The sequence below is a fragment of the Zingiber officinale genome, chromosome 2B, assembly GCF_018446385.1.
Source record: "Zingiber officinale cultivar Zhangliang chromosome 2B, Zo_v1.1, whole genome shotgun sequence".
In the NCBI taxonomy this organism is placed as follows: domain Eukaryota; kingdom Viridiplantae; phylum Streptophyta; class Magnoliopsida; order Zingiberales; family Zingiberaceae; genus Zingiber; species Zingiber officinale.
In genome coordinates, this window is record NC_055989.1 from 44,700,001 (window position 1) to 44,718,001 (window position 18,001).

The following is an 18,001-nucleotide window of genomic DNA, read 5'->3' on the forward strand; positions in this document are numbered from 1 at the left end:
TGCCACCGCTTGGCTTGAGTTGATGCTACACTTAGTTGTTGACGTTTCTAGCATCCTCTGTTTCCCGACCGGATGCTCATTTTATGTGTCGTCGATCTTCTTAAGTTGACGTCATTCTGACACCTTGGAAGCAGGGTATGTCACTTGTCATTAATGTTAACCATGATGAGCACAACTTTTTACCATAAGACTGCTTATTGCCTTCCATCCCTAATAAATGCCATCTATGTCTGATTGACATGTGTTGCATGCCTACACTATAGAATATCCGATGTGATAAGTGACTGTTGAGATTTGATGTTATCACCGATGGTTTAAATTCAACGATCTGGATTAATTTTCTCTTTCCTATGCCCTTGATCGGATGGTTGTGAGCATCCATTCCTGGGTTTTTAAGCACGTCTTAATGCCCCTTATTGTTTTCGCATTTCTCTCTTCATCTTATTCTTCCTTGCTTCCTTCTTACTGCCGCTAATGATTGTTTAAACCTTTTGCTCCTCTAGTTTCTAGTAAGTTTCATTCTCCTTTTTTCTCTGGATCCTCATCCTCTTTGCATGGCTTCCAATCCTCTTGTTGTCATCCACGAGCTCTGGTACACCTCCACTGCCTTCGATTTTAATAGTGAGGAGGTTGAGGAGATGCATCTCTCTTAACACATTCCTCCTGACAATCGCATTGTTATCCCTTTTGGCTACAACCACCCTCATCTTCCTCCGGTCGATTTCATTGCTTTCTTGAAAGACCAGTTCTTAGTCAGCCTCCGTATTCCTTTGCACCATTTTTTCTCCGAAGTTGTACTTATTTTCACATCCCTTTACAATAATTAGCACCTAATTCCATTAGGTTGTTGTGCGGGGTTATAGTGTTATTCCGTCTGTACCGAGTTCCTCTACATCCCCGCGTCTTTCACTACTTCTACTATCCCAAAAAATATGAGCCGGGGGTTTTATCTTAAAGCTAGAGTAGGTGCAGTATTTTTTGATAAAATGCTTTCTTCTAATAAAGACTGAAGGTCCCGCTACTTCTTCCTCTTACCGACCTCTCCAATAACCTTTCTGACCAGGTGACAAATGGAATTGCCCAACCCTCCCGAGTTAAGCAAGTATAAATGGGAGCCAGTCTACCTTACGACCTCCACTTAGCTAGTTGGTCTGAAATACCATATTCATAAGTAGCTGATTGGTGGGGTGTTATACACATTTGGATTGAATCCCCTTTAAACTAGATTGCCTGACAGCTTCAGTGACCCATTCATCCTCTTGTTACTATTGTATCTAACTATTTATTTTTCTATTTTACTGCTAAAACTATGTGGAAGGCCTTGCTAAGTAACTCCACCAAGTCAGTAGATGAGGAGATGGAAGCTCAGGGCGCGAGGGGGGGGGGGGGGAGCTAGAGCCATGGGTTATTGTCGTCGATAGGACCCTCTGAGGAGCTAGTCGGCGAGGAAGGAGCAAGCCAAGTTGCGGGGAGCTATGCGACTGCAAACACAGAGGAGTTGCCTCCTCCACGACCCTCCTTGCTTCCCGTACCCCGTTCCTTCTGAGTCCACTACTTCTGCTGAACCTCTGATTCGTCGCCAATGACATAAGAGATGTCGTTCAGCCACACCTATCCGATCGACCACTCCTTTACCACAAGCCTCCACTGAAGCCTCGGTCGCGTGTGCTCCTTCTGAATGGGGGGAAAGTTCTACCTCCGCTATCCTTGAAGTTATAGCCAGTCTTCATACTCCGGCCTTGTCCGAGTGGATACCATCACTCTTTGAATTGTCGACCGGAGTAATTCCAGCATAGCCTGTATCCTTCATGCTATTGCCCTTGACTTAGCTGACGTCGCTCCATTCGACCATACACTCTGCTGCTCCTTCCAAGTCGAATACCAATTCTAAATCTAGCTCAGAGGCTAGCGAGCATGATAAACATAGATGGATCAGGGCCACTCTTCGGTTACCTTATCATGAGTGGCTTTGCACACATTCGCCCAAGTTGTTGGCTCCTGAACATGTAATAAAGATACAAGGTCCTTTAGCACAAGCTTGGGCTGATTCTTGCCCCTAGGCAATGTCACGCCCCGAGGGTAAAGTTGTCCGATAAAAAATGAACAACACCTCCCCTGTAGCAGTAACAAATGAAACATGCATACAATGCCACAAGACTACTCACAAGCTATCAACATCCCACACGGTTGGAATATAAACAAACACACAGTTATATACACAACCCACACAGCTGGAACAAAAAGAACATAACCACGTAGTTGTATAATAAACAACCTACATGACTGGAACAAAACATAGTGGAAAACATAAGCAAAACATAAAAACCTAACTACATGCTTGCATGACTTACACCACAATGAAACCCAAAAATGAATTAAAGTGGTCACAAGGCTTAAAACCATAAACAAGATAACACAACTCGATACCAAGTCCAAATACAAAAATACAAATAGCACAGAATAAAATAACAATGGAAAACTGATCTTAGGTGTGACATGGGACTAGTAGTAGGATCCACCAAGCAACTCCTCCATCATCTACCTGTTACCTGGCGAAAGAAAAATCAGTACAAGGGGTGGTGAGTACGGATTACTTAGCGGGTAATAAGAATATAGTAGTACATGGATAAAAGTGTAAGGCGATCAAAGTATACAATCTCAGTAGGGAAATAAGAACATGATCATATATGACATGATAAACATACATAGCCGAACTGGTCTAACACAAACAATATAATGATAAGTAATTCACTAGGGATCAATAATACACCTGCTCATAACACCTGGGCAACATATATAACAGTATATCTATGTATGATAAAATAGTAATAGATCATCAAATATGAAAGCAATGCTCCATCACAAGAATACATCATATATGGGAGCAACGCTCCACTACTAGCAATCAATTGTATGTGGGAGCAACTGTCACGCCCTGAGGGTATACTTGTCTGCCAAATTGAACGGTAACCCCTAGTGACAATATGTGAAATAATCGATATCACACCATTTCAAGTCAATAAAACACCGATGCAACATAAAATCGACTAGATACAAACATTAGTGCCTGTATGTATGCATGTACAAGTGAACATTCAAAAATCCAGAATAAAAAGAAATCATAACTATAAGCAATGAAAATAATAAAACAAAACAACTCAACATAAATCCAACTCGAGTGGGGCTGACAGCTAGGACCTCTGAGCGACAACACCTTCTCTATCTGATAACCTGAAAGTCAAATGAAAAGCAAGGGATAGTGAGTACAATAACTTAGTGGATAGAAGAAAATATCGCATAAATAGTATACTGTCAGGAGATTAAAAGATGCAGTCTCAAGTAAAATACTTACTAACCAATGTAGGTGTCCCAACATAATTACCAGCTAACCAAAAGTATAATTAATAATATAGCACTTCACTAACCTACTCAACCAAGTATAATCAACAAATCGGGAGTATATACAGTACATCCAAACCTACACGAACAAATACACGATCGATATATAGCAAGTATATAACAATCACTGATTGTAAGAGAACGTTCAATCACAGATGGTCCCGTGGACAGTCAGGATAAACAAATAGTTACTATCTGCAGGCGAACTCGCTACCATGAATAATCTCATAGACAGACAGGATAAGTAAACAGTCACTATCTGTGGATGAACTCGCTACCATGAAGGGTCTCATGGGCAGACAGGGTATATATGTAGCTGTCTTGCTACGGATTGCACGTGAACTCGCTACCATAAATGGTCTCGTGGGTAGTCGTATATATATATCATTATAGCTAATGACTCTCTCTACCATGAATGAGAGACAATGGTCAGCAGGCTATATTAACTGTCGCTGACGACTCTCTCAACCACTTATGGGAGACAATGGTCGATAGAATAAACTAATGGTCACTGATGTCTCTCTCAATCACGAATGTGAGACAATGGTCGACAGGATATAGCAACTAAGGATCTATAGGATACTCGAAATACTACACTATGGTATAATCTTACCAATATATAGGCATGAACCTATATAACAGGTAAGGGTCTACTAGGATACTCGGTATTCTATACTACGGTATAATCCTACTAATATATAGATAGAAAATAGACAATCAGGTCCCTAAATTACTAGTCATCTAGTGTTAATATCTTAACTAATTCCATGGTATCATCATGCATATAATAAATAACAAGGTCAAAATTAAGTAATCCTTGGGGTTGATCTGAAGGAAAAAGCCTAGTGGAATATGCTACCTTATTGCTAGAGAGTGATTTTCATCAAGTATAGGTTAGCATAATCTCACTAACATATATGCCCTCACACCTGTATGCAACTATACTATATGTAATGTCAGTGACCTACATGCACGAGCTTAAGTATATAACCATACTATACTATAAATTTGTGAACATAAGCTATAGACCTAAATAACAACAAGGGTCTATTAGGATACTCAATATCCTACACTACAACATGAAATAATAATGAAGGTTTAGCAAGATGTTGGATATCCTATACTATGGTATGATCATCCTAACAAAAAATACAGAGTCTAGCAGAATATCCAATGTCCTACACTACGGTATGGTAATATCATGCATATCCATAAACACAATCATGAATATTAAACATAACTACATAGATATTAACAATAGATCAACATATAAGGATAAACAATAAGGTATCAAACTCAGGAGCGATATAGGATAGACTTAAGGTAAACAAGAAACTACGACCTCATCAAAGCATGACAGTAACCAATCATGCACTGTAATCAAAGCTATCAAGAAGATAAGCAAAATCTACCCACCTTATTGTAGATCATCCTAACCGTCTTCAAGTCAATTTTCTGCTCTAAGCTTAAGTCTTACAAGTATAGGATACAGATCCAATCTAAGTATTAAAGTAATCCTCTTAACAATTCAGTTAACTATTTAGTTAATTACACTAGCTTAGTTAACCCTTAATTAATATCTAAATCAATTATTTCTTTAATAATCCGATTAATCATAAGAGAGTTAGTTAATCATTAATTAAGTCAAATACTCCTGAATGAGTTCATCAATTTAATCCAACTATAAATCATTTAATCGACCTATTGATTATATTAATCTATTATTATCAACCCTCAGTCATCTAATTAATTATTTTTTTTCCAAATTAATTATGAATGTTTAACCAATGAAACTTATTATACCTTAAATTATATTTATCCATTTAATAAACATGAATAGTTAATAAATTATTATTCAGTTAACTAATCTAATGTTAATCAACTTCATCAACTCCTAATTATCTAAATTAACCATGTGATAAATTCATAATTAATCACCCAATTGATTAACCTACTAAATTAATTAGCTAATAAATCACTTAATCACTCCATAAATTCTTAATTTGATTATATAATTAAATCCTCAATGGATTCAATTAACTCATTAAACTTTTTCATCAAATTTATAATCTTCTAATGTTACCTCTGTTACGTTTTTTTTTCTCGATTCCTCGCTTCCTTCTTCTTTGATAGCATGACAGCCAGTGGCGGTCGGTGGTGATTGCGATCGGGTCATGATAATAAGACAGCGGTGGCTGGAGGTGGTAACGATGGCACTGGAGATGACGCTTGGCAGCTGTGGCAAAGCAATGGTGGAGACAAGATGCGGTGGCGACCATCGGCTGATTCGGGGTGGACGCCGCATCACCGGTGCATGGAGAGGAGCAAGAATGCGGCACCATTGTTGCCTATTCATGAGGACATTTGAGCGTCGTCGGCGGCGGGGCACGTGCAGGGGTGACGCTATTCGCTTGCGCGGCAGCACCACGTGCGTGCGAGGAACGACAGAGGTGGTGCGACGATAGCTCGAGTCGGGGTGGAAGGAGGGGACGCCGTTCATGGCGACGACCGCTGGCAGCAACGCGCATGCGCAAGGAGGGAGGTGGCACTGTGGACGATTGCGGCGTGGTGAGGGAGGCAGCGCCACAAAGATGAACAGTGGCAAGAAATTAGACTTAGGGATTGATAATAAACTTAGGTTTAGATAAACGCTTATGTACCAATCAACTTCTAACTTAAATAGGGTATTATAAACAGGTTTCTCTTTTATCCCCTTTATGTCTATAAAACAGGTAAAGACTCCTATAAAATACATAAAAATTTCAATAAATTCTATAAATTTGTATAACTCTATTAGCTCTTAATTTCACACCAATATAAATTTATTTCCTAAAAAAATATTTATTTATATCAAAATTTTATCTATATTTATTTTGTATATTACAGCAATGCTCCATCACAAGCCATACAACATATGTGGGAGCAACACTCTACCACAAACAATGCAACATATATGGGAGCAACGCTCCATCACAGGCAAATACAAATGACCAAGACATCTAGATATCTAGCTAGGGACTGTGTGAGAACACTCTATCAAAGATAACCCGTGGGCAGTCCAAAATGTCAGGGTCCCTGTCTGCATGAGAACACTCTACCACAGATAACCCGTGGGCAGACAGGATGTAGGTATCTAGCTACGGATTACACGAGAACACTCTACCATAGATAACCCATGAGAAACCTAAAATGTCAGGGCCCCTATCTGCATGAGAATATTCTACTACAGATAACTTGTAGGCAGACATGATGTAGCTATCTAGCTATGGGCTGTGTAAGAACACTCTACCACATATAACCTGTGGGAAGCCTAGGGTATAATAACCAGTGCCGACTGGCTTTAACCTCAACCCCCAATGGGAGGGAGCCCTGGTCGATAGGATATATGCAAGTCCAAATATATAATAATCACTATCAACTGGCTCCGACTACGAGGGAGCAATGATCGTCAAACTAGCTCATACAATATGGGAGCAATGCCCATCAAATTAGCTCATACCATAAGGGAGCAATGGTCATCAAACTAGCTCATAACGGAAGGGAGCAATGGTCGTCAAACTAGCTCATACCATAAAGGAGCAATGGTCATCAGCATTTATATAGTGCAATGATGAATACAATATAAAAAATCATGACACCGATACAATGATCATCAATGCAACAACTCCCTTAAAATAAATACAATATAAGTTCATCTTTAATTCCACCTAATGATCCAAATGTTGGTTCGAGACCGCGCTAGAAGGGGGGTGAATAGCGCTCACGGCTATTTCGTTTTTCGAAATCGTAAAATCGTTCGAGTAAATGCAGCGGAAATAAAAACAATCACACAAAGAGGCAAACTATTTACTTCGTTTGGAGCCTAGATCGACTCCTACTCGAAGGCCCGCGATCCTTGATCGCTTTCGGTGGGCAACAACTATAAGCACGATAATTTGTACAATTATAGGAATTTACAGCTCATAAACTTTATACCGACAACTAAAGATGGAGAAGCGTAGTTCCGGGTCGTTGGTGTCGCGTCACATCACTTCTGGGTCGTCAGGTTCGCAGCACGTAGTAAGAGATTAATCAGAGAGAGTTGTTCTTGAAGAGGTGCTCGAACACTGCTTATAAAGGGTGCTGGAGGCACCTCCAAGGCTGTCCGAGGCGCCTCCAAGCCCCGGGTTGCACGCGTTGATAAGCGCTGATCAAGTAGCGCATTATCCCTCTGAAGGCGCCTTCACGCGCCTTCAAGGCGCCTCCATGCTGCGGTCCAAGGCGCCTTCACTGCCCTTTAAGGCGCCTCCTCCTGGCTCGCACCCGAGGCGCCTCCAAGCTCCATGGAGGCGCCTCGGACACTGTTCATCCGAGGCTAATGTTGCTCTTTTGTCCCTGCACAATGTGTTAGTCTACAAACTACACACATATCCTACAAGACAAAGTTAGCACACATAATATCATAAATATGAATGAAAGTTCGACAGTCTCCGGACTGTCCGGGTCTGACTTCGGATTTCCGACCGGAAACCCTAGGTCGACCCGACGCCTACTGTTCCCTCTACGGGGAACGCGTCCTCACCTACTCCACTAAGGAGATTTACCTGTTGCCAGTCGATCCTCCAGATCAACTGGACTTTTGCTCAACACTCGACGCTTCCGGACTTTCTGCTGGACATCCGCTTCCCGGCTAGTCCAGTCTTTCACCTGGTTCGCGATACCAGGACTTTCCACCTAGGGTTACCACCCCCTAGGACTTTTGCTTGAAGACGTCGACCTATCAAGACTTTCCGCATAGGGTTACCACCCCCTAGGGTAGTCCTATGACCTACCAGGACTTTCCCTTTTGATTATGGCAACTCAAATTCAAAGTTAAGTAAACAAACGAATAGATAAATATTTTTAACACAGGCAAATCTGCTAAGTATAGATGAACAAAAATGACCAAAGCAAATTTGCTAAAGTAACCTATACGCTCCCCCTTAACCTTTGCTCCCCCTTAACTTTTGCTCCCCCTTAACTATTAATTTGAATTTTTAAATTTTTAAATTTTAATTTGCTACTCTCCCCCTTTGCCATATATAAAAAATGGACAATAATAGACACTTGAATAACATTATAAACCTGTTGGGGAGTGTATCGCTTTGATAGATTTAAAAAGTTAGTGATTATATCTTTCTTATTTAACAGAAAAATTGTTTGTTAGTCTTTGAAAAAAAAATTATACAGGAAATTACTAAGTTCAATAGGTTAGCTAAGTTCAACAGGGTTTGAAAGTTAAGATTGGAACTTAGCTTAAATAATATTTAAGTTTTTGGACAAGGTTATTCATTTAAATTCAGTTGGTCCTTGAGTCCAAGCATGAGTCATGTTCACTAGATTGATTTACTAGGTATCAGAGCCCTAAAGATCAAAACATCTTTAAATTAAAAATTGAGTATCCTCTACCAACTGTCTAACATTTAGTTACTTGCTGATTGCCTATAGGACAATAGCTTTCACTTGGTTAGTCAAGTTAAGTTACTTTGGTCCAGATAGACTTGACTAGAGCTGGAGGGCTTAACTTGATTAATGTATATTGCGTATTTAACGCCCAGACTCATATTGATGCACAGATATAAGTATTCTTGAGTCCAGGCTATACCCTATGCATCTCACTCCGTTCTATGTTTTTCAATCACAATCAAGGTATACCTAGATGCTTGTGAGATGCTCTGGCTTAATTCTAGGGGAACATGATTTCTAGGGGGAAAGCCTAGGCTATTTCAATTTTTTAAACAATCTAGGAAATTGGAAATTTTGCAAATTAATTTTTCTAGAATTTGAAAGAACAAGACAACAAAATGAGACACCTACTCTCAAATAAAGCACATAAGTACTCAATAGCATGTCCAAACAGTCTAATAGATCCAGGATACAAATCAAAAGGATGAGTAAGAGAGGTAGATCCAAGAAGTGAATGACATAGCCCAAATATCTAAGAAACAGAATCAAGCCGGTGGGTCATCAGCTGGAGGATCGGCTAGAGGTTGCTCGGGTGGTGGCTGAGGCTGTCCCTGACGCCGAAGCTCGCCTCGGAGAGATGTGAAACCAACAACTATCTCGGATCGCATAGATCGAAGAAAGCGATGGCTAACTAGTACAGCCTATCGCGTCTGAGTGGTCTGGACCTCGAGGCGAGTGAGTCTGTCCTCGACAGAGAGTGGTGCTGAAGATGAAGGCCCGACTGAAGTAGAGGGTCCGGCAGAGGTGGAAGGATCTATGAAAAAATCCTCTGCCAGGAAATCGGGCCACTCCTCAACTGCATCTGGTGCGTCCTCGGCCTCTGGAGCACCAAGGGCAGCAGCTGGTGGTGGTCGGCCCTTCCAGGCCAGAATCCCCTCGACAGTGACCTCTGCCCCTGCTAACCTAAGGCTACGCTGACCGACCTCATCGTAAATGGTAAGTGGAATGAGTACCCCTCTAGTAATGTCTATCTCAGAGCTGGAGAATATCTGGGTCAGAATATGACAATAAGGCATATGAACTACTCCAGATGTAACTGTGCTGGATGCAAGGATAATGTTATGAAACATGTGGAGGGCTATGTCTATGTCAAGGCGCTGGGTGAGGGCGTACAAAAAGAACGAATGGGATGGTCGCATCGTCGAGACGTCTCGAGATGATAAGGGTAGTATACAAGCTGTCAGGACTCTGTGTAAAGCCCGAAAAATTCCCGAATTTATTTTAGAAATATCCTATGATTTCTCTAGATTTTTAGGATATTTTTACATAATTTTTGGTGTACTGGAAGTAGCAAAAATAATTAGAACCACAAAATAGTTTAGGCGGGAATCGAACCCGAGACCTATGGTGTAAGGGATAATGCTAGTAACCAGTTGAACCCAGCAGGGCCGTGCTGAAAGAAGAAGGAATCAATTATATTTATAATTAATTTTGGATGAATTAATTAGTAAATATAAATAAGGATTTAAGTGAGAAGTTTTAGATTATTTCTCACCGTAGTTTTTCCTCACCCGAAACCTAAAACCGCCGCACCTCTCTTCTTCCCCTCTTCCTCACGCATGGCACACCAAGCCAAGGGTCAAGGGAACATCTTCCGGCGACGAATCCAACACGAAAAAGGTTCTTCTCCGCGAGAGGAACGCGAGGACATAAGCGGTTTGTCGAACGGAGCAGTTTTCCGGAAAACCTAGCGGTTAGAATCGTAAGAAAACCTTGCGATTGAGGTAAGAAACCCCTCACCTGCAGTATAATTGCTCTCTGCTTAGTTTGTTAGTTTAGTAATTTTATTTTAGGTTATGTGGTGTCTATGCACCCAAGCTTGAATGGGTTGATGCCCATTGATGCACCAGTAGGCGTCCTAACAGCATGTAAAATGTATTAGAAACATTTTATTCAGTTTATTATCAGTTATTACAGCTATATGGATCAGATATCCATTGGGTGGGCTCCCACAGTAGCCTCTAGGTTCAGATAACCTAGCTCTAGGTTCAGATAACCTAGAATAGCAAAGTAAAATAAAACAGTATTCAGTATTTTACTTTTATTCAGTTGGCACTGTACTTGGATCAGATATCCATGGGCTGGACTCCCACAGTCGTCCCTAGGTTCAGATAACCTAGTAATCCTGCTGGATTCGGAACTTGCAATCCCGGGTCTCGTAGGGATGCGCGCACAGTAAGTACAGTTGCCAGGGCCCCAGCAACATGTTTAGTATTTTCATCTATTATTATATATAGTTTTCCAAATATGTAATCAGGGATGGAAACACTAACTTAGTTTCAGTTTCAGTTGATTATCTCAGTTTAGTTTCATGATTTGAGTTCATGACCAGTTAGATGTATATGCATGACCAGTTCAGTATTCATGCTTAGTTTTAGATACAGTATGCTATGCTCAGCTTGTTTGTATGCCATGATTAGTTCAGTACATGTTTGTATGCCATGCCATGTTGCCATGCTCAATTCAGTTTTCAAACAGCATGTTTTAAAAACATAATCGCATCGTTGCATGTTTTTGTGAGATAAATGGTTTCTTACTAAGCTTCTTAGCTTACAGATGCTACTTTTCTTATACTGCAGATACCGGTAAAAGAAAAGTGGACTAGCGGAGGCTGGAGGGCGATGCTACGATGATGTGTGTGTGCAAGGGGTCTGGAATAAAGATTCTTGGGATCTACACGCTTTTATTTCAGTTTTAGTACTTAACATGTCTAGTTTTATGACTTAGTCTTGTTACTAGGTGTTATAGCTTAGTAAACTATGCTTTGTTTAGTTTATCATGTTTAGAAGGTTAGTATTTACATGCTAGAGTATTTTTCATGTATCTAGAGCTTGTGTATGTGATTTTTGGCACGACGGCTTGGAAATCGAAATTCGATTCGTTGACTATCGAAACTGGATCGGTCGGACCGATCGGTGCCATCTTTTCTGGATCGGCCACCGGACCGATCGATGAATCTGATAAGCCTCAGTTTCCACAGATCGATCGGTCACCGACCGATCCAAAGATCGAACGAAGGCATCCGTTTCAGTGCTCGATCGGTCTGCGCACCGATCCGGGATCGAATGAAGGCATCGCGTTTCCGGTGCACGGATCGGTCTCTGCACCGATCCGAGACACCCTGATCGATCCACGACCGATCCAGCCTTTGCTGGATCGGTCCGCAGACCGATCCAGCAGGGTACAGAATCGCGGCAAGTTGGATCGATCCGTGGATCGAACAGCAGCTAGCTGGGAAGTTAGTTTTGAGTTCTAGCTCAGATGGGAGGTCAAGTATCCTCCTTAGCACATATACCCCAACCGGAAAAGTCTTGAACCCTTCCTTATAACAGCATGGGTGTACCAGTTGTCAGTTTAATAGAGTCAGTTAGTGAAATTTTATTTTATCCAGTTTCCGCACAGTATCGCACAGTAGCATCAGTAGTTAATGTAGCGATCCGGCTCACAGCTTAGTACCCAGGAGTCGGGTCGTTACACTTTGTATATAGCATAATCCTGAACTCGAAGAAGAGTGGATCTGAACTCTGTCAGGCCCAAGGGTCTGTCCTCCCCAAAGAAATGCATGTAGATATCGTCTAGTGTTATGTGTGAATAGGGATCACCAAAGGGTAGGGTCCTACTCGGGTAACACAAGAAAGTACACTCAGACTCTCTAAGCTCTAGACTGGTGCGAAGTAGGGAGGGTGTCAGTTGAATATCAGTACCACCAACTCTGGTGGAATAAGTTCTATCATCAACCTTTTCAAGGTTGTGATAGAACTGGGCACACAAATCTTGGTTGACTGAAGTGGTACAGTCAACCAATTTATCTAGATGATAGTAATTTATCATCTCGATAGTGGGTTGACAGAATTGGGATAAAAATTCTCGACCAATATACCTAGGTTTAATTGACTCAAAAGTAAACCTAGAGAAATCTATCCTATGCTGTTCCGAGGGGAATTTCGGGTCCGTGGAAGGGACCCTAGCTGGTGTGGTATCCACAATACGACGCTTCCTATTGTTGACATTATACAGGAAAAATTTGCAAAACTATAGAAAAATGTAGGAATTAAACGATAAAAGGAGGGTTTAGATTATACCTAGGAGGCATAGCTAGGAATTAAAGGGAAGGAAATAGGTAGAAAGCGCCTTGGTTGGGAAGAATCCGAAGAACTTGCCTGCGGCAGAGCACGAACAGAAACAAACAATGCTTCTGTTCGGGACAAAAAGAAAGGTTTAAGGCGCCTTAAGGTCTCTTTAGGGCGCCTTTGGAGTAAATGCAGCGGCTATTTCATTTTTCGGAATCGTAAAACCGTTCGAGTAAATGCAGTGGAAATAAAAACAATCACACAAAGAGGCAAACTATTTACTTCGTTCGGAGCCTAGATCGACTCCTACTCGAAGGCCCGCGATCCTTGATCTCTTTCGGTGGGCAACAACTATAAGTACGATAATTTGTACAATTATAGGAATTTACAGCTCATAAACTTTATACCGACAACTAAAGATGGAGAATCGTAGTTCCGGGTCGTTGGTGTCGCGTCGCAGCACTTCTGGGTCGTCAGGTTCGCAGCATGTAGCAAGAGATTATTCAGAGAGAGTTGTACTTGAAGAGGTGCTCGAACACTGCTTATAAAGGGTGCTGGAGGCGCCTCCAAGGCTGTCTGAGGCGCCTTCAAGCCCCGGGTTGCACGCGTCAATAAGCGCTGATCAAGTCGCGCATTATCCCTCTGAAGGCGCCTTCACGCGCCTTCAAGGCGCCTCCATGCTGCGGTCCAAGGCGCCTTCACTGCCCTTTAAGGCGCCTCCAACTCCAGCGCACAGCCAGCTCACCTTCGCACCCGAGGCGCCTCCAAGCTCCATGGACGCCACTGTTCATCCGAGGCTAATGTTGCTCTTTTGTCCCTGCACAATGTGTTAGTCTACAAACTACACACATATCCTACAAGACAAAGTTAACACACATAATATCATAAATATGAATGAAAGTTCGACAGTCTCCGGACTGTCCGGGTCTGACTTCGGATTTCCGACCGGAAACCCTAGGTCGACCCGACGCCTACTGTTCCCTCTACGGGGAACGCGTCCTCACCTACTCCACTCAGGAGATTTACCTGTTGCCAGTCGATCCTCCAGATCGACTGGACTTTTGCTCAGCACTCGACGCTTCCGGACTTTCTGCTGGACATCCGCTTCCCGGCCAGTCCAGTCTTTCACCTGGTTCGCGACACCAGGACTTTCCACCTAGGGTTACCACTCGTTAGGACTTTTGCCTGAAGACGTCGACCTACCAAGACTTTCCGCATAGGATTACCACCCCCTATGACCTAGAGTTACCACCCCCTAGGGTTTTTCCCTTTGCCTAACTGCAGCTAGGACTTTCCTGAAATCCTCAAGTAGACTTGTTAGAAAACAAAACACCTTAACTTTGAATCCTTCGCCATATCAAAACACAAGTTCGATCGTCGGATGCTTCCCGCACCAACAATCTCCCCATTTTTTGATTATGGCAACTCAAATTCAAAGTTAAGTAAACAAACGAATAGATAAATATTTTTAACATAGGCAAATCTGCTAAGTATAGATGAACAACAATGACCAAAGCAAATTTGCTAAAGTAACCTATATGCTCCCCCTTAACCTTTGCTCCCCCTTAACTATTAATTTGAATTTTTTAAATTTTAATTTGCTACTCTCCCCCTTTGCCATATATCAAAAATGGGCAATAATAGACACTTGAATAACATTATAAACCTGTTGGGGAGTGTATCACTTTGATAGATTTAAAAAGTTAGTGATTATATCTTTCTTATTTAACAGAAAAATTGTTTGTTAGTCTTTGAAAAAAAAAATTGTACAGGAAATTACTAAGTTCAATATGTTAGCTAAGTTCAACAGGGTTTGAAAGTTAAGATTGGAACTTAGCTTAAATAATATTTAAGTTTTTGGACAAGGTTATTCATTTAAATTCAGTTGGTCCTTGAGTCCAAGCATGAGTCATGTTCACTAGATTGATTTATTAGGTATCAGAGCCCTAAAGATCAAAACATCTTTAACTAAAAAATTGAGTATCCTCTACCAACTGTCTAACCTTTAGTTACTTGCTGATTGCCTATAGGACAATAGCTTTCACTTGGTTAGTCAAGTTAAGTTACTTTGGTCCAGATAGACTTGACTAGAGCTGGAGGACTTAACTTGATTAATGTATATTGCGTATTTAACGCCCAGAGTCATATTGATGCATAGATATAAGCATTCTTGAGTACAGGCTATACCCTATGCATCTCACGCCGTTCTATGTTTTTCAATCACAATCAAGGTATACCTAGATGCTTGTGAGATGCTCTGGCTTAATTCTAGGAGAACATGATTCTAGGGGGAAAGCCTAGACTATTTCAATTTTTTTTAAACAATCTAGGAAATTGGGAATTTTGCAAATTAATTTTTCTAGAATTTGAAAAATGATAAGTAAATCCATAATTCTGAAAAATCTAGGAAATTGAGAATTTTGAAAGTTAATTTTTCTAGAATTTGAAAGAACAAGACAACAAAATGAGACACGTACTCTACCCAACACATTCCTATTTGTCTTCTAAGTGCACTGAACTCAAGTTCAAGTAAGGGTTTTGTAAAGATGTCAGCTAGGTTTGATTTGGACTCAACGTGGTTGAGTGCAATTTCACCTTTAGCTACATGATCCCTTACAAAGTGGTGTTTTACCTCTATGTGTTTAGTCCTGGAGTGGTGAATAGGATTCTTGGTGAGATTAATTGAGCTGATATTATCAATAAAGATTTGTGTATGTTTATACTGTTGTTGATAGTCTTTTAATGTATGCATCATCCACAGCAGTTGAGATGCACATTCTCCTAGAGCTATGTATTCAGCTTTTGTGGTGGATAGAGCAACACAATGTTGCTTTCTGCTTGACCAACTTACTAGGCACTGACCTAGAATCTGGCAGCTACCACTTGTACTTTTTCTGTCTAACTTGCACCCGGCATAGTCTGAATCAGAATAGCCATAAAGGTCAAAGGTGCAAGTTCTTGGATACCAAAGTCCTACATTTAGAGTTCCTTTAATATACCTAAGTATTCTTTTAACGTATGATAGGTGTGACTCTTTTGCATAGGATTGGTATCTTGTGCACATACCTACTGTAAACAATATGTCGGGTCGACTTGCAGTTAGGTAAAGTAAGCTACCTATGGCACTTCTATAGTATTTTGGGTCAACTGGTTTTCCTTCAGGGTCAGAGTCAATGTTTATGTTGGTTGCCATTGGAGTATTTATAATTTTTAAATTTTCCATACAGAATTTTTTAATTAACTCTTTAGCATATTTAGTTTGATAAATGTAGATTCCATCTTTAGTTTGTTTAATTTGTAAGCCTAAGAAGAAATTGAGTTCTCCAACCATACTCATTTCAAATTCACTTTCCATTAATTTGACAAATTCTTTTAAGAATTTTGAATTAGTTGAGCCAAAGATTATGTCGTCAACATAGATTTGGGCTATAAAGATGTCTTTTTCTATAGTTTTCACGAACAAAGTCGGATCGATTTGTCCTTGGTTAAATTCTTTGGATATTAAGTAATTAGATAATCTTTCATACCATGCTCTAGGGGCTTGTTTTAGTCCATATAGTGCCTTTTTTAATTTAAATACATGATTAGGGTAGTCTATGTCTTCAAACCCTGGAGGTTGGCTTACGTAGACCTCTTCCTTGATAAAACCATTTAAAAAGGCTGACTTAACGTCCATTTGGTACAATTTGAATCCTTTATTTGCTGCATAGGCTAATAACATCCTAATGGGCTCGAGTCTAGCTATTGGAGCATAGGTTTCATCATAGTCTAAACCTTCGACTTGACTAAATCCTTTGGCTACTAACCTTGCTTTGTTTCTTATTATATCACCGTGATCATCCAACTTGTTCCTAAAAACCCATTTGGTGTCTATTATTGATTTATCTATGGGTTTAGGTACAAGGTCCCAGACTTGGTTTCTCTCAAATTAGGCTAATTCTTCCTGCATTGCAATGATCCAGTCTGGATCAGGCAGGGCTTCTTCTATAGTCTTAGGTTCAATTTTAGAAATTAGGGCAATCTGACTAAGGTTTCTATAGGATGATCTAGTTCTGACTCCTAGGTTTGGGTCACCCAAAATTTGGTCAGGTGGGTGAGAGGTACTTACTCTAGTTAGTCTTATCTGTGAGTCAGAAACTGGTTCTTCTGACTCATTAAGATTAGGTTGGATTTCATCATCGTCTATAGCTCTTGGATTAATGTCAATATTTTCATTTATATAAGGTAAGCTGTTTTTTTCATCAAATATTACATTAGTTGTTTCTTCAACTTTTGAGGTATTTTGATTATATACTCTAAAGGCCCTACTGGTAGAGGAGTATCCTAAGAAAATTCCTTGGTTAGACTTGGGTGTAAATTTTCCTAAGTAATCTTTAGTATTTAAAATATGAACTTTACACCCAAATACTTTTAGATAGTTTAGATTGGGAATTTTATGATAGTAGAGTTCATATGGTGTTTTATTGTGAAATTTATTAATTAAAATTCTGTTTTGAATATAATTTGCAGTATTTATTGCTTCAGCCCAAAATTGATGATTTAAGTGATATTCGTTTAACATAGTCCTAGCTGCTTCTTGTAATGTTCTATTTTTACGTTCCACTAGTCCATTTTGTTGGGGGGTTCTAGGACATGAAAAATAACGAGCTCAAAGTTGGTTAATACCACTTGAGCTCCTTATTTTTTCCTCCCGCACTACTAATCCAAGACACAGTCTTGGAATAGATCTTTTTGTTTTTTACTTATTTAGGTCTAAAATGACTCAACAAGAGGGATATAGCACTGTTCGTCCCCCACTATTTTCCGGAGAAGACTTCGGATATTGGAAGGGGCGAATGGAGATATATCTGAAGATCCAGTTCGACACCTGGATGATAGTCAAGACAGGACTGCAACTACCAACTGATACGGACGGTAAGCCTACATCCTGTGAGAACTGGGAGCCAGCCTTCATTAAAAAGGTGGAAGCCGACGCCAAAGCTACCTGCACCATCCAGTGCGGTCTTACCAAGGAGGAGCTCAACAGAGTCGGCCCCTTTTCAACCGCG